Source organism: Macrobrachium nipponense, chromosome 6, assembly GCF_015104395.2.
Source record: "Macrobrachium nipponense isolate FS-2020 chromosome 6, ASM1510439v2, whole genome shotgun sequence".
Taxonomy (NCBI): domain Eukaryota; kingdom Metazoa; phylum Arthropoda; class Malacostraca; order Decapoda; family Palaemonidae; genus Macrobrachium; species Macrobrachium nipponense.
This window is the reverse complement of record NC_061108.1, coordinates 58,297,844-58,317,521: the sequence shown is the minus strand read 5'-3', so window position 1 is coordinate 58,317,521 and position 19,678 is coordinate 58,297,844.

Genomic DNA, 19,678 nt, shown 5'->3' with positions numbered 1-19,678 from the left:
TGTGACATGGAAACGTAAATGCATGTGTGTTACGATATGCTTTGTGCAGAGAATCTTGTAATAGATTGTTTATTCTGGTTTGTTGAGCCAAGCACAAGAGGTCATGTTAAGGCCTGTCCACACTAGGAAACACTGCTTGCAAACAGTTTCAAGACTGTTTGCAAACAATGTTCCTGCCCAGACCTCAGTTATCTGGATGCTAGGCGGTGCAGTAGCCTCTGTATTCTACTCGGCTAGTTTAATGCACTCGGGGAGGGATAAGAGAAAGAAAAAGATATGGGTAAGGAAGTTTCTAGAAAAAGGAGCGTGCCACGCTGACTTGGTTCTGGCGGAATTGAAAATAGAAACATATGTCTAAAAGGCACTGGATATATGTAATAAGTGGAAATCAGGTTGAGAACGAGTGACAGGCAGTCGGATACGAAAACAGGACAGCCTCGAGTGTTTTGGAACCTTGGAAAATTTATAAACACTGAATTCCTCAGGATGTTCAAACAAGACAAAAGTCATAACATTACCGGTTGCATTGGTGAGATCGCAAGCACGCAAATGACGTGGATTAAGTCGAAATCATATGATCGTGACGTCAGGAAAATGCAATTACGTGAGTACATCAGTGCGTGCGCTAAGTAGGACGTGTACATGAGACGCAGGAAAACGCTCACACATCGGAATCATGAATAGACTAGTGTGAGTGCATTCGTACATCAATTAGCATGCATAAGTTCACACGTCTATTACAGCAAATGAATGGCATATAACCTCCTAAGTAGTGATTTGTGGGATTATTGGACAAGAACTTTCAGTGGTGATTGCAAGCTAAAGAAGGCGCCAGAAGGTCCATCAATTAAAGTAGAGTGCTGAAATGTTTATTTCAGATCTGAGAGGGGAAGTGTGGTGCGACACTTAATATTATTGATGAACTTTAACATTTCATTTTCCGATAAATTGTGGTTTCTTTTGCGGATAGATTCGGATTGTCACTACCGAAAATGAATTCTCTAGACATGTATTTGAGAAAGACTGATGGGGATTATTTGACGGTGAGAATAAGTGGTGATCGTTCTATTCAATAGAGATTTCAGATTCATTTAATTTCATTATCATGTTAGCTATTTTGGGGAAAATAAAGAATATTTTTCATATCTCAAGAGTTTGAATTAGCCTAACATTTATCGATCGATTTTAGCTACACAGAGAGGGAAGGCAATGGGAACATCGAAGGTAGGTCACGTTACCAAGTTAGCAATTCTCTCCTTTTAGTTAGACAGGGTCATTTGACCCATGTAACTTATACATTATACACGTATACATAAATACATACATATATACATACATTGTTCCCTCCGCTGATCCAGAGAGTGAACACGAATCCGCGACTATGAAACCCCGAAGCAGTTGAACAAGTAACTAATTAAGCACCCAACAGATGTCGCACCGTCAGGACAATGACGGTAGAGTGCAGGTATTTTTCTTAGGCACAGAGTAAAGTCTCCATAACCTAATAGCGTTAATTAAGAGAGTGAGAGTAAAGTTTTTGTTGTTGACGACCGTGGCTTTGAGTATAAAATGTGTAGTTAAAGAAATATGCGAAACAAATAAGATAAAAGTGCTTAGGAATATAGGAATTAATAATTCCTATATTATCCTATCTTGTCAACAGACACGACTGTTCACAAGAGCCACCTCTTATTAAAAAAAAATCTATAGCAGCAAATTAGCAAAATGTTCAGTTAACTTACGACTTGCGTTATTGAGGAAGCAACCACAAACATATATATATATATATATATATATATATATATATATATATATAGTATATATATATATATTATATATATATATATATATATATATATTATATACATATACATATATTATATATATATATATATATATATATATATATACTATATATATATATATATATTTATATATATATATATATATATATAAATAAACTTGATCACGAAGTATATAAAACGTGATGCTATGTATAAATAAAGGTTTTTGCCACGAAGGAAAAAAAAAATGAAAAGCGAGATAGCCAAGCACTTTCGGTCTAGTTCTACCCTTTACTCAGGCACAACTGATCTTACAAAGGAAAAAGATAGTCAAGGTAGGCTTAATATCCAAACTGACACTACAAGATTAGCAATAAGGTCGATTTCACTCTACAGAAATGAGGAAACGCCTGAGGGCAGCCACACCTTGGAGGATACACACGCGGTCAACAGACGACTCACCTAGAAAACAATACATTTTGAAAAAAAAGGAGGCATATACAACTTATTATCATGAAATTTACAAAAATGTTCCCCAAAAAAATATTAATGAAAAGACGAGAAAAAAATAAATATATCGAGCAAGAGAGAGAGGGAGAGAAAATATCGAGCAAGAGAGAGAGAGAGAGAGAGAAATAATAACTATATACATGTGGGACTAATTTATTAGCAGTTCATTTATTTTAAGGTCCTTCATAAACATTTTACAAATATACAGTCTCCATGGTACATTCCCGGACTAAGATTTAGGTTGTTTTTATTAGTGATTTGTATAATTGCTGATTCCAGTAAATTCCTTGAAACATAATCATTAGATCTAGCAATTACAGAGGTATCCCCCAATGAATACAATGAGATTTTTCACTCAGATGGATAAACAGTGCATTTGAAGTCTGGGCTGTTCTAACTGAATCCATATGCTGCTTAATACATACACATAAATTTTTACTTGACTGACCAACGTAAAACGATGTGCAATGCTTACAAGGAATTTTGTAAATGATGTTGTTATTTGTTACGGGACTGTTCTTAATTAGCATATCTTTAATGGTATTGTTATAAGAGAACACTACATTAACATTAAACGATTTAAATATTGATTTTATGGTTTCAAATCCACGAAAGTAAGGCAAGCTAAGTACATTTTTAGGCATTTCTTTTTCATTAATAGCAACACTATAAAACTTTTTGTGAGCTTTTTGATAACATAAATCAATTAAATGAGGTGGGTAGCAGAGATCGTTTCCTATCTTTTTTATGTATTCTATTTCTTGGTCAAGATATTGTGGACTCGTGATATGCAAAGCACGTAGGAACATAGAAGAAAAAATTGAAATTTTAATATTAAGATGGTGGCCAGAATAAAAATGTACATATGTTAAATTATTTGTGGATTTTCTATAAATGCTGAATTTACAGAGGCCCGCCCGTCCCGGGACATGTGGCGGGCCTTGCCTACCCGTCCTGGGACACGTGACGGGCCTCACCCGCCCGTCCCGGGACACTTGGTGGGCCTCGCCCGCCTGTCCCGTCTTAGACAGCACCTTTACTTAGTTTTAAAACCAGAATATGCCACTGACTCCTTCCAATTCTCCTGAAGCTTCTCTGAATCCTTTCAGTTCTCCTGAGGCTTCTCTGAATCCTTTCAGTTCTGGGGCTTCCCTGAATCCTTTCAGTTCACCTGGGGCTTCTCTGAATCCTTTCACTTCTCCTGGGGCTTCTCTGAATCCTTTCACTTCTCCTGGGGCTTCTCTGAATCCTATGCTTCTTCTCCTGGCACTCCACCAATCCTGTCATTTTCCTCACGCTTTCTTCAATCCTCTAATCTTCCTTTCCCTTTCAGGAATCAATAAAACTCTTTAGAAAACATTTTAGCATATTTATTTCCCTGCAACTTCAACTTCCTTCAAGGATCAACAAAGCAAACTTATTACGAATAAACATTAAACTTTCCATACAACAAACATTGTCCTCTAATTTTTCACATCTCATCCGTCTTTGTGAGGCCAGCGCCATTCCTTGAAGATCGCGCCATTCCTTGGAGATCGCGTCATTCCTTGAAGATGAACAGCTGCTCCTTTAGTTTCCAGTTGTCTTTCTCCAGGCGTCTGTTTTTCCCCTACAGGTTCTTCAGGTTGTAAACCAATTTCTCCTTCGCTACTCACAGTTGGTCCAAACCCCTTCCCCCACAAAAAAAAATTTCCTTTTTTTCCCCCCCAGCTTTCCGTTCCGTTCGCCCTGGACACCGGCCTTCCTCTCCAGCCACGGTTTCCTTTCTCTAGAAGGCATGTCAGCTCCTTTTTTTTGAGTTTCGCAGCCTCAACTTCACACTGCAGTCCACACTTTTCCTTCCTGAGGTCTTCCACTTCCTTCTGCAGGCGCTCGAACCTGACCTCGACGTCTTTCCTGCCGGATTCGCGCTTTTTGGTCGCGTCCTTTTGTTCCTGGATGAGCCTCGCTATCCGTGCCGCTACTTCGCTTTTTAACTGCGGGTCTTTCTCCTTCAGTCGTACGAGTTCCTCTTGCCTCTCAACCTGGCTGTTTGCCTCTGCCAACCGCACTGTTAGTTCCCTTATCCTCTCACATAGGGCATCGTTTCTCTCCCCAATTTCCTTTGTCTTTTCCATCAGCTGCTGATTTTCATCTGTGATCTTGAGGATCTTGTCTTCCAGCTGCCGATTTTCCCTCTTTTCTTGCTCGTTCTCCCTCTTCAGGAACAACGTGTCAGCTTCGAGCGAGTAGTGGGACCCCCTTTGCTTTGCCAGGCCTGCTGTTGCAACACCCCATGACTGTGATGATCTGGATCACACGAGTGTGTTCTTCCCTTCTGCCCGTCTTCTGAATCTCTTCATTGTTGTCGAGCCTCTGTTGCAGCTGAAAAATGATCCTGTCCAAGTTCACCTGCTGCTCTCTCTGGCACCGGATGGTGTCTTGCCAAGACGCAATTCCCTCCTTCAGTTCCTTCTCCTTGGGCTGTTCAACTCCACCAACAGTAGTCAGAAAGAACCTCACCAGTGAATAGGCAGCCACAATAAACAAGATAGATGTCTCTCCGTATTTCGAACAATATCTGGACACACCCAGTTCACATACTCTCCTCTCATTCTCTGTCGATTTTTTGTTGATTTTCTATGTTTCAAGAGAGATATTTCGATTTATCAAAATATAGCAAGAAATATTCTGAGCATTTTTTAAACTCTGCTTTGTCTCTTGGTGTTATAAATTGCAGAAATCTCTCTCTCACTCTCAGGGATTTTTTGCAGTGCGTATCTTCTCTCTCTCTCTCTCTCTCTCTCTCTCTCTCTCTCTCTCTCTCTCTCTCTATGCGGGATTTTTTTAAAATTTTATCCGTTAAAATAAATTTAGGGATTTTCCTTTATTTACCTTTTTGCCTATAAGAAAAACAATACTACTTACAGGTGGGCAATTGCAACTTAGGGGAAAAATGGATATTTTTCTAAGACAAGTTTCATTATTATTGAATTTTACGGGATAACTAATTAAAAGATGCAATTCTAAACGAATTAGCCGAAATATCAAGAGAAATATATATATATATATATATATATATATATATATATATATAATATATATATATATATATATATATATATATATAATAACTAACTACTCAACCGTAAACATTTGCAAAAACTATAGGTAAGTTTTAAGATTTTAAATGTAGTATATCATATGGATAGAAAGAAAAGATGAACTAAAATTTAATTATATTACATTTTGTCCGACATAAAAGTGAAAAAAGATATAAAGGAGTACAATTTTATTAGAACATAACTCGCGTTCGTAAACTGAAATGCAATATGAAAACAAAGTAAAAAACACTTACATCCTTATTCCTGTTTAAGGCGAAAATGACACTAGCCATGAATTAGCGCGACTCGACGCGACGCGTTTGGTGTGAACGCAACCTTAGTAAAACGTTGCGTGTATGTCTAATATAATATGCAGGCAGCTTTCTGAACGTCGGAAATATTTGAAACTCCTTGTAACACATTAAAAATGGGATTTAAATATGCAATTCACAATTATCTCATTATTTGAGAACATAGAGATAATAAGAATTGTTTTGAATGATGCGGTTCAGCGACCATTAATCACCTGGAATCTAAATTCAGTCCCAATTCAGTAACAGAACAAAAGTAAACACACCTTTGATTAACCACAAAGTCATTTTCCAGGGAATCCATATTATGTGACTGGAAATTCTTTGTACAATTCTGTGACGGACCGTCAATTAGAATCACAGTAGTTTTAAAGAATGTTGTATTCCAATAAAATATGCAGCATTATGCAGCATTCCTACAGTACTGTGTAACCACACTATATCATCAAATTGTTTTAAAACTGAAAATTTCATTGAAATTATGAAAATTTGAATTCCATTTTCAAGTGTTCAGTCATTGACTAATTAATTATGTAGTATACTACCGGGTGTTTCGAAATTAACCCCCCCTCCCCCACGCCACAGAATAAATGGAAAGTTATGAAGTTTTCTGCTATAGGCTATCTCCAAGTACATTATCTTAAGTTTCTATTAAGTCATTTTTCATTTCACATTTCAGTTGAAAAGAAGGAGGAGTCTGATTTATCCTTATTTTCGATTACTTACTGAAAACAAACTAATGATGACATATGACGGGGAAAAAGTTTTAATCTGTCCTGGGTCCTGAATTAAATATTAGTGCAAATACAATAGAAGCTCAACTTCTCACTGCGTAAAGAAAACATAATTTAAGGTCTATTTTAAATGTATTAAGATGTAAACAGATATTACTATAGTAAATTCACATCACCGGTGCATCTGATGTCTAGACTAGTCCCTTATGACGCTCATGATTGGCTGTTGATAAGCCAATCACGGGACTGGAAACTCTCAGTTTCTCTCAAGAGTTCACAGAGCAGGATGTATGTTCCACCTCTCATGAGGGATACGTCTTGCAAAAGCATCCCTCAGAGAAGTGGAACATACCTCCTGGCCTATGTGAACGCGCAGCCCTGTCATTGGCTTATCAACAGCCAATCAGGAGCGTCATAAGGGACTGGCCTAGACATCAAATGCACGGCTGATGTGAATCTACTATAGATTGAATAATGTGCACTATTAATTTTACTCCAACATAAATGTCGCAGATGACATGATAATGGATTGGCGATCTGCATAATTATGCTTGCCACTTGATCTTTACGAGTTTTGCAGAGATGCAGGTTTAGGCTATATAATATTAGAAGTTTCATTGCCTACGAAACGTGAGCTCCAAAGATATATTTTTGAAACTGGACATTACCTTTGTACAGAGCATATTCATTCAAAGCGAGAATTCTGGCATTGAAAACCCTTCGTTGAAAACACTGAGTATCGCACTTGTTTGGCCTACTACCTACTACAGATGAAAACTGTATGCCCATAGGAGATTGTGGAGGTAATTGATTACTTGTTTACTGCACCTATTCGTAGGATATGATGATCATGAACTTCGCACACAGGGATTTGAGCGATTTATATCAATTTTGTTAAATTTAAGATACATTACTAATATATATATATATATATATATATATATATGTATGTATATATATATATATATGTGGATATATACATATATACATATATATACATATATATATATATACATGTACATATATATACATATATATACACATATATATACTATATGTATATGTATATGTGTATGTATAATTTTTTTTTTTTTTATGTATATATATATAAACCATATATACAAATACATATATATACATAGTATGTATACTATATATACAAACACATATATATATATATATATATATATATATAGTATATATATATTCATACATACATATATATACTCATATATATATATCTATATATACATATTTATATACATTATATTTACATATATATATATAAATGCACTGTATATATATACTACATATATATATATATACATATACCTATATATATATATATATATATATATATATATATATATATATTCCTTTCTTATTTGTCCCAGATAAGTTCTTAATAAGCATAACAGCATTTATGTATCAGTATATAACTCATTAAATCATATAGGAAATAATTTTATAATATATAAACAGATTTATGTACATTAATCATATCACCGTCATATTCTGATAAGAGAGTTATCTTTTATAATATTGTATTTGAATGAGAAATTGTTTAAAAGTAAAAAAAATTGCAATTTGTATATGATAAATTTGCATGAATGTGCCACAAAGAAATTGCTACTGAAAATGCAGATGTGGAACCCGCATCGGCATACAAACTTGGATAGCTGCCCCGTAGACTTTTTATTCCGCATAGCAGACGAAAATTCCGCACTTCGGCAACACTGCTTGATACCCTGAAAACGTTACTGTAGAACAGAGCCTGGCATCGACATAAGAAAACGTAACATCATATTTACAGAGTTCTTTATCATTATTCACTTCTTTCAGTTGTGATCAGACTAAACTAGTATATATGAATGGATGTTGATCAGTGTTAATACTGGCTGATCTTTGACTGGCTAGCGTATAACTATAAACCTTAAAACAACTATAAAGCACTAAGGCTGGCATATTGAAAGGAGATCCAAAATCTTGAAGAAATAGACCCTGACAAAATTGGCTGCGCTATGATTGGTCATATACTACGCAACCTAAGTCACCAGTGCCAAGGTAGCAGCTAGTGGTCCCTAAACCCTCCCCATGACAGGAACTAGTCAGAGGAGGGGAAGGAACACTGCAGTTGACTTTCCTGGAGAGAGAAGTTTAATTCCTACAATAACATATTTGCTGGTAATTGCTTTTCTTTTAAAGTATGTCAATCAAAATTGTCAGTGACATTAACTCGTTTACACATTAGCACTACATCGGCACTGGAAAACTACTTTGTTCCTTGAAACACAGAATCTAAGTTAGGCTATTTTCTACTACAATGCATAGTGAAAACAATGATGAAGATATCATTAAGAAAGACTTATAGAAAATTGAGAATATCTTTTTTTGGGGATTGCCCTGGTGATAAAACGAAACCAATAAGATGAGGCTTGTTCACTATGGTGTTAATCTAGAAAATAACTTGAAAGGCTCTCCCTCTCTCCTCACATCATTTTTTTTTCTTTATCTCTGCCCTATTATATTTTTTCTCTGTTTCTCTCTGTCTGTCTTTCAATTAAATGCAAACTTGTTACATTTCATATTGTGTTAGTATTTCAAGAAAATTACAAATAGTCGTAATTTGTAAGTGAACTGGGAATGTTGCTAATTTGCTGCTACATATGTTATACATACATACACGCACGCACACACACACACACACACACACACACACACACATATATATATATATATATATATATATATATATATATATATATATATATATATATATATATTACAGAACACCACCGTTAACACTGTTGATGAAAGTTTTGTATCGATCTTGTGGACAGTCGTGTCTGTTGATAGGATACGATAGTCTATAGGAATTGCTAATTCTGAATACTGACTTCCTATGCACTTATACTCTGATATTTGTTTCGCATATTTCCTTAACTGCACATTTTATACTCAAACCCGGTATCGTCAACAACAAAAACTTTACTCTCACTCTCTTAATTAACGATATTAGTTAGGAGATATCAGAAGATTATATAGATTCCGAAGACTGGAGTGATAAAACTGGATCAGTGGTTCTCGTAGGGGCAAAATGAGTTTTCTGAGGGGGAACTGGAAGTTAGGAGAAAGGTTTTTAGAGATCATTTCAGTGAAGCAAACTATAAAGAATGTATAGTAAAGTGTTAGGTGACATTCTGGCTGAGTTTGCGGACATTGGTGCACTTAAAGAGGATAGGTTGTGATTAACTAATGTGTTAGAACATAAAGTTTAACTGGAGGCAGGGCCTATACCAATTTTTCTCCCTGCGTATAGAATACCTTTTAAGATTAGAAAATTGGTTTAGCAAAAGGTTAAAAAGTGAGAGGAGGAAGATGCAAGTAGGCCTAGCTCGTCACCCGTTGATTTCCGTTGTTAGCAGTCGATTTCCGGATGTTAAATGAGAAGACCATTCCGGTTAGATATCCGGTGGCGTGTCTGCCAGACTTGTTTGTAGAAATTAGGGGTAAAAATATCTACTCATCAATTGACCTCATGTACTTTACAAGAGCCTCTTATAGCGAGAGGAGAGTCGTGAATTTACTGCTTTCTCTCTCCCAAAAGGACATTATACATTTACACGAATGGCTTTTGGTTTGTCAGGTAACCCTATGACTTTTACAAGGTTGCATGAGTTGGTAGGGAAATGTGTATTTGTTTATTTGGATGACAACCTGATTGCTACAGACTCCATAGAGGAACATTTTAGATGTGCTTGGGGAAGTCCTTAGTAGACAGGTTAGCAGGTTTGAAAGTTTAGTCAGCCAAATGTGATTTCTTGAAGAAACGGATCACATATTTAGGTCGTGTCCTCTCTAAGAAAGGTGTTCAAGCAAACGATGACAAAGTCAGGGCCATCGTAGATTTTCCTACCCCCAAAACAAAGAAACAGGTTCGGTCATTCATGGGGATGGCATGATTTTTCCGTAAGTTCGTGAAAGGTTTTCCAAGTGATGATGTATAATTTTCATGGGGCGAGTCACAGCAGGTAGCCTTTCAGAAAGTCAATGATGTTTTAGTGAGTCCTCTGGTTTTGAAGATTCCAAACTTTAGTGTCAGTCAGGAGGGTTAGGTGCTTGCCTCATGCAAAAATTTGAGGGTATATTGCACGTCTTTGCTTTCTATTGCCAAAAGTTCAAGGCACAGGGTAATAATGAAAATTCAATGCTACCATTGACAAGGAAACCTTTGCTGTTTCATTTAGTTTGGTTTATTTTAAGAAGTTGGTAATGGGGAAGATAAGCTATTGTTGTATCATTTTAATAAGCCAGATCTTTCCCGCAAGAGAGCTAGGTAGTTTCTGACAAATAGGGATTTTGATGCTAAGCTCAGGAATATTGAGGGCAAACACAATGTAGCAGCAGATGCCCTTAGTGGGAATTTTGTTGAAACGGAAGATGATCATGTGCTGTAACTGGTGAATGTAGAGACTGGGACATTAGCCTAATGGAATCAAAACAAGATGAGGATGAAGTTTTAGCAGACCCCTAGACATTTCTTAGAGGTGAATTAGTTAGAAAGGGTTATAAGTTGCCTTTTGTGGGTTGGAATTAGAGGGTAATTTGTTAGGTAGGAAAATTAAATATAAGCTGCTAAGTAGTGAGGATGAAGGGGATACAACACAGATTGTTGTCCCAAAAGATCTGATCCCAGTAAGGATAGTTTTGAAAATTGTACATTGTAAATTTGTTGGTAGTCCACATTTGGGGATTGAGAAGACGTATAAGAAAATACGGAATAAATATTTCTGAAAAATTTGTTTTCCTCTGTAGAAAACTGTGGAGGGATGTTCTTTGCGTAATGCATGCAAGCCAGCAAAGGTTACTTCTCGTAAATCGGGGTCTTTTCCTTTCCCTAGTAGGCCATTTCAGAGAAGCATATGAATCCTTTGACGGATTTCCGTGAGTCACGATATGGTTACAGACATTTGTTAGTGGTTGTGGTTGTAGATCAGCTAACTAGGTTTGTGGAGATTTTTCCACGAAAGAATAAGACGGCAGAGAAGGTTGCTATAGTACTTCTCAGTTACTATAATTGCGGTTATAAAGTTCCTGGGGGGCTTCATACAGATATAGGAGGTAATTTGAGAAAGAAATGAGTGTCTTGCGGAAATTATAAGGATGCAGAAAGTATATATTATTCCGTGTGGACCAGAAGCTAATGGATTGCGCGAAAGAGCCAATAGGAAAGTGCTCGAGGCTTTAAGAGTCACAGTAGGTGGCAATGATCAGAAATGGGACGGATATATTGACGTCATTCGTCATAGAATTAATACGATGGCTAATGATACCATTGCTATGTTCCTTGTGGAAGCATTGCTCGCCTCTCCAGCCTGAGGCGCTGGTGGCTTACGTATACCCTCGCGTTGTGATGATACAATTAAGTCGTTAGTTGCTACGTCTACTAATAGTGGTAATCTTGAGTGAAAGGCGCAACGAATGGTTGAGAGAAATAATGCAAAATCAGACTATATGAAAGTTGCAGTTGGGTATAAGGTATTCTTGAAATTTAACGTCATGTTCTCAGTTAAATTACAAACTTGGGCTTAAAATCGAAGGCCCATTTCAGGCTGGTGAATTGACAAGACAAAATAGATTTGTTGCTCTTGAGGAAAGTACAGGCTTGACTAAGTTAATGCATATATCTAAAATGAAAAAAAAAAATTTGCAGTAGATGGGGCTTGTTAGTTTTCAGCCCATTCTTTTTCCCCCCTTTTTTTTGTTTCTAAATTTCATGCTTGGTTGGGGTTGAACAGCTATTTATGTTTTTTTTCACAAATACAGCAATTTAGCGCAATTTGCCAGATTTTTTACTAGCAATGAAGTTATTTATCGTTTGGCTCTTCCGCGTTATTTTGGAGTCTTTCTTTATTTACAGTCTGGGGCAATTATGTTAAATATGATGTAGAGGTACGATAGAGTTCCGTGGGCTTTTTTGTTTAAGATTTGAGAAAAGCTTGTAATATATTGTAATTTTCTGTTAAAGGGGTTTGCTATAACTTAGATGGGATGATCGATGTTTTCTAAGTGTGTATATGTCCTCCATATACGTGCAAAGAATCTTGTAATAGATTGCTCACTCTGGGGCGGACCACGGTAGCACTCGGTGGAACATATCGGGAAGTGGAAATTCCCAAGCTGAGAGTAAATAGACTTTGAAAAATTACTAACTTTCGTGAACTGCAGACTGTTTTGCTACATTTTGCACCATTCATTTAATCTGATTTACATATTATCATTTCTGTTGTATTAATGTCGGGATATTTCCTTTCCTCATAGAAAAATGTTTCTGTGGACCTGTGTTGACTGATAGAAATGCTCCGATGTAACGAGCATTTAAAATGGTCAGTGGAAGTGGGCACATGGTAGGAATGGACCTTTGGGATTGTGTCGTAGACTTATGGTGGTTATGTGAAAAGTTTAGTGACGATGGATGGAAAGGAATTTTTATTTCCATTTTCTATTTCGCTTGAAGTAAGGGTTCGTAACCCGTTTTCTTTACTCTTATCTAGTTTATCAGTATTATGTTAAATTTGCGAAATAAATCTTATTTTTGCAGTTTACGGTTTAATTTAAATGCATTAGTTAAAAAGAAGGTATGAGAGAGAGAGAGAGAGAGAGAGAGAGAGAGAGAGAGAGAGAGAGAGAGACTCGTCCCAGCTGATCTCGTAGATACCGACAGAGTTAATATATTTAGTAAGAGATGCATAAGTCATTTGACAGTCCTGAAGGACAGCCGAGAAAACAGGTATAAATAGCACAGGGTTTCACACCAGATTTCATGAATTGCGTCATGTTTAGTAATCAACGCAGCAATTGCACCAGGCAGTGCACGTCACAAACTGGTTGGCTATCATAGCTTTCCAATCTCGCTCTCTGTATCTACGTTTTATAATATGCCACACACATTATAGAACGAACTATCTCTAAAGCAAAACGAATATATTACGGTGCGAGTGCAACAGGTAATCCTAATATGGTAAAGAGTAATACGTATTTATTCATTGCTTATAATCCGAAATTCGAAAGTATCCGCTATCTTGCAAATAGTCATCAAAAGGTATTCAAATAGCTTTTAATTTAAAAATACAATTAGAAATAGATTAGCGGGTAATAATAGTAACAATGGTATTAGGAAAAAAACCAGTGTTTGCCAAAATCCCTGTGCCAATTGCCCTCAGATATACGTTGGGGAAAGTGGGCGGGGTTTGGATATAAGACTCTCTGAACATCGGAGGCCCTGTGAGCTCCATGCAATGAACAAATGTCTTTGTTTCACATTCGCTCGTTCCAGGTCGTAACATCAATTGGAAGGGTGCCCCTGAAATATTTAAGAATGGAGGTGTTGGTGTTCGCCGTTTAGTGGAAGGGGCTGCTAGAAGAAAGTGTTCCTTTTGAAGGGAACAAAACTTTCACTGATGATAATTTTATTAATTCGTTAATAATTGGCCACTTTGGCGACGAGTTTAAGATTTATGTTTCTAGTGATTGTGAGAAACCTCATGTTGCTGCCACAACTGTTTTATTCCAGTTGACAGGTGTTGCTATAGCTGAAGCCATGGCATGGATCGAGTCTGTTGAGCTGGAATCACCAGTGCGGCCACGTTGTCGTTCCAGCCGTCTCGCCAACAGAGACAATCGAACAGGGGTTACCTGAACATCACTGTTAGTTAAGTTAAGTATATCTTAGTTTTACCAGACCACTGAGCTGATTAACAGCTCTCCTAGGGCTGGCCCGAAGGATTAGATATTTTTACGTGGCTAGGAAACCAATTGGTCACCTAGCAACGGGGACCTACAGCTTATTGTGGGATCCGAACCGGGAATCGAACCTGAGACCACCGGATTGGGCAGCCCAGCTCGAAAACCACTCGGCCAGCGAGGAACTATCACTGTTAGAAAAATTCGCCTTGGATCAGTTTCTTGCGTTGTTGTAACAATTTCCCTCCATTGTTTTACCATTCAGTTGGACTGATGAGGGATACGGAGTAGTATCCGAAAGCCTCTCCTTGTCATTTTTAACCCAGCACATAAATATTTTTCACACTACTGTTGCTTTTTATTCTCAATAATAGTTACCTCGTACCGCAATTTTCGGAAAAAATCTAAAATATTCATAATTATTATTCAATAATATTCCCAAATGCTTATTTTAAGGATGCCTAGAATAAAAGGAAATAAAACCTTCAAAACCTAAGACATGAAAGAAAAAGTTTTAATCTCAAATCTTTAGGCCATCCCAGTCTGTCAAATACTTTTTTATTATTTTCCTCTACTGAAACTGCTTCCTCATAATCCTTCAATTCCTGTTGACTGGAATTTTGCTTTATTTGCCTCCATTTTTCCATTCGCTATTTTATACTTTTATTTTGCTTTTTCATTTACGATAAGAAATAAAATGAAAAGAGCCAAAATGAGATGGGCAATCATGAAACCAATCGAATTAAGAAATTAGAAATCCCAAAATATGAGGAATAAAATAAAAAAAATAAAACTGGTAAAGCAATTACAATAATATAAACAAAACTTTTCTATTCATTTTATTAGTTTTTATTTATATTTACGTTGTTTGTTATTTTTACTCATTTTGTTGCATCTATTTTCATTTTTATACATATTAGTTTACTTTATTTTTCATAATTTTCATCATTACTTATTTTTTCTTTATTTATTCTTTTTTTATTGGTTTTTATTTAGTTTACTTTTCCTTTTCATGCTACCTTATTTATTTTTCTTTTATTTCTCTTTATTTGAAATTTTTATTTCTACTTTCATTTTTATTTGTTTTTAATTAATTTCGTTATTTCTTATCTCCATCAATATCACAGAAACAAATAACTTGACATATGCAGGAGCAAGATTAGTAGCAGAACTGGTGGGGACACGAACACCAACACCACCAGCACAACCAACCCAACAGATACCAAAACAGCAACCACCTTGGAAAAGGCGCCTGGAAAAGCAAATCATGGTGATGAGATCTGACTTGAGTAAACTGAAAGAGATGGCAGAAAAAAGGCTAAGGAGCAAGAAAACAAGGGAGGAACTGAATGAGAAATACAAAGTACAAGAGAGGGGACTAAGCAACACAATAGAAGGCCAATGCACATAAGATCCAATGATACATGAACAGGAATAAGGGATACAATCAGAACAAAATATTCGGAACCAACCAGAAAAGACTATACAGCCAACTAAGAGGGGAAGACAACCACCAAGAAATTCCTGAAGCTAAATCAAGTAAGAGACTCTGGGAAAACATATGGAGCAATCCGGTACCACACAACAAACATGCAACATGGCTCCAGGAAGTCAAGGCTGAAGAAACAGGGAGAATAAAACAAAGATTCACCGACATCACGACAGACACAGTCAGACACCAACTAAAGAAAATGCCCAACTGGAAAGCCCCAGGTCCCGATGAAGTCCATGGATACTGGCTCAAAAACTTCAAGGCCCTACACCCAAGAATAGCAGAACATCTCCAGCATTGTATCGCAAATCACCATGCGCCCAAATGGATGACCACAGGAAGAACATCCTTATTCCAGAAAGACAAGAGTAAGGGACATATAGCCAGTAACTACAGGCCTATCACCTGCCTACCAATAATGTGGAAGTTACTAACAGGTATCATCAGCGAAAGGCTATACAACTACCTAGAGGATACAAACACCATCCCCCACCAACAGCAAGGCTGCAGAAGGATGTGTAGGGGAACAAAATACCAGCTCCTGATAGACAAAATGGTAATAAAGAACAGTAGAAGGAAAACCAACCTAAGCATGGCATGGATAGACTATAAGAAAGCCTTCGACATGATACCACACATATGACTAATAGAATGCCTGAAAATATATGGGGCAGAGGAAAACACCATCAGCTTCCTCAAAAATACAATGTGCAACTAGAATACAATACTTACAAGCTCTGGAATAAGACTAACAGAGGTTAATATCAGGAGAGGGATCTTCCAGGGCGACTCACTGTCCCCACTACTCTTCGCAGTAGCCATGATTCCCATGACAAGAGTACTGCAGAAGATGGATGCTGGGTACCAACTCAAGAAAAGAGGCAACAGAATTAACCATCTGATGTTCATGGACGACATCAAGCTGTATGGTAAGAGCATCAAGGAAATAGATATCCTAATCCAGACTGTAAGGATTGTATCTGGGGACATCATGATGGAGTTTGGAATAGAAAAATGTGCCTTAGTCAACATACAAAAGGTCAAAGTAACAAGGACTGAAGGGATAAAGCTACCAGATGGGAGCAACATCAAACACATAGATGAGACAGGATACAAATACCTGGGAATAATGGAAGGAGGGGATATAAAATACCAAGAAATGAAGGACACAATCAGGAAAGAATATATGAAGAGACACAAGGTGATACTTAAGTCAAAACTCAACGCCGGAAATATGATAAAAGCCATAAACACATGGGCAGTGCCAGTAATCAGATACAGTGCAGGAATAGTGGAATGGACGAAGGCAGAACTCCGCAACATAGACCAGAAAACTAGGAACATAGGACAATACACAAAGCACTACACCCAAGAGCAAATACGGACAGACTATACTAAACACGAAAGGAAGGAGGGAGAGGATTACTAAGCATAGAGGACTACATCAACATTGAGAACAGAGCACTGGGGCAATATCTGAAAACCAGTGAAGACGAGTGGCTCAAGAGTGCATGGGAAGAAGGACTGATAAAGTAGACGAAGACCCAGACATATACAGAGACAGGAGAATGAAGATCGATAGATGGAAATAACATCTCTCCCATATCTAGGAAGTGCAATACGAAAAATGAGACCATAAACCACATAGCAAGCGAATGTCCGGCAATTGCACATAACCAGTACAGAATGAAGGCATGATTCAGTGGAAAAGCCCTCCCCACGCTGGAGTCTGTGCAAGAAACACCAGCTACCTTGCAGTAATAAGTGGTACGAGCACCAACCTAAAGGAGTGATAGAAAACGATCAGGCAAGATCCTCTGGGACTATGGTATCAGAACAGATAGGGTGATACGTGAAACAAATAGACCAGACAAAATCAAGAAGAAAGTATCACTCCTTGATGTCGCAATACCATGGGACACCAGAGTTGAAGAGAAAGAAAGGGAAAAAATGGGATAAGTAACAAGACCTGAAAATAAGAAATAGAAGGATATAGGATATGCCAGTGGAAATTGTACCCATAATCATAGGAACACTAGGCACGATCCCAAGATCCCTGAAAAGAAATCTGGAAAAACACTAGAGGCTGAATCGCTCCAGGACTCATGCTGAAGAGTGTTGATCCTAGAAACGGTGCACATAGTAAAAATGTGATGGATCCTAGGGAGGCAGGATGCAACCCGGAACCCCACACTATAAATGCCACCCAGTCGAATTGGAGGACTGTGATAGAAAAAAAAATTATCATAATAATAATAATATATAAAATAAATATACATAATAATAATAATAATAATAATAATGATAATAATAAGTAATAATAATAATAATAATAATAATAATAATAATAATAATAATAATAATAATAATAATAATATTATTATTATTATTTTCTATTGATTTTTGAAATTAAGATTTTCACAATTTAATCATGAACTTTAAAAAAAACGGATTTAACCTTATGGAAAATGCACATAATATTCCATTTAATGAATTCTTTACTAAATACCACTTTATTAATAACATGAAAAATATTCAGCAACCAGAAAACCTTAGGTACAAAAAAGTTTTTTATATTGTATTTTTATTTACTTTTCTATTATGACCATTTTCATATATAATTCATTACTGAGTATTGAAATTATAAAATTAATTTTCATCCATTCTTTAAATTGCTATAATGCATAACTTCTCCATTCTTTATTTCATATTTTTCATTATACTCTTGCATGATTTTATTAATTATTATTGAAAATTATGAGGAAAAAACATGGAAATGCAAAAGAAAATGTAACGAATCGAGATTTGAGTAAAAACTATGAAATAATATTCCCATTAAAAGGAAACCAACAAAAAGGATATTGAACTTATACTGGAATGAGATTTTTGTGTTGCAGAAAGATTTGGTATCAGAATTTTTGTTTTTTCATGGTGGAAAATTTTTTATCCCTACTTTTAGATTTCAGTTTTTTTTTATTTATCTTAGTCATTCCTAAAATCAACTTTTTTGAAAAAGAATGAATATTTACCTTGGATATTTTTAGATGCTTTAATACATCATAGTATTATTATTATTATTATTGTTTTTTTGGCTCTATCACAGTCTTCTAATTCGACTGGGTGGTATTTATAGTGTGGGGTTCCGGGTTGCATCCTGCCTCCTTAGGAGTCCATCACTTTTCTTACTATGTGAGCCGTTTCTAGGATCACACTCTTCTGCATGAGTCCTGGAGCTACTTCAGCCTCTAGTTTTTCCAGATTCCTTTTCAGGGATCTAAGGATCGTGCCTAGTGTTCCTATGATTATGGGTACAATTTCCACTGGCATATCCCATATCCTTCTTATTTCTATTTTCAGGTCTTGATACTTATCAATTTTTTCCCTATCTTTCTCTTCAACTCTGGTGTCCCATAGTATTGCGACATCAATGAGTGATACTTTCTTCTTGACTTTGTCAGTCAACGTCACGTCTGGTCTATTTGCATGTATCACCCTATCTGTTCTGATGCCATAGTCCCAGAGGATCTTTGCCTGATCGTTTTCTTTCACTCCTTCAGGTTGGTGTTCGTACCACTTATTACAGCAAGGTAGCTGGTGTTTCTTGTGCAGGCTCCAGTGGAAGGCTTTTGCTACTGAATCATGCCTCTTTTTGTGCTGGTTCTGTGCAAGTGCCGGACATTCGCTTGCTATGTGGTTTATGGTCTCATTTTTCGTATTGCACTTCCTACATATGGGAGAGATGTTATTCCCATCTATCGTTCTTTGGACATATCTGGTTCTTAGGGCCCGATCTTGTGCCGCTGTTATCATTCCTTCAGTGTCCTTCTTGAGCTCTCCCCTCAGTAGCCATTGCCATGTGTCATCGCTGGCTAGTTCTTTAGTCTGTCTCATGCATTGTCCGTGCATTGGTTTGTTATGCCGTTCCTCTGTTCTGCTTGTCTTTCTCGTGTCTCTGTATATCTCTGGGTCTTCGTCTACTTTTATCAGTCCTTCTTCTCATGCACTCTTGAGCCACTCGTCT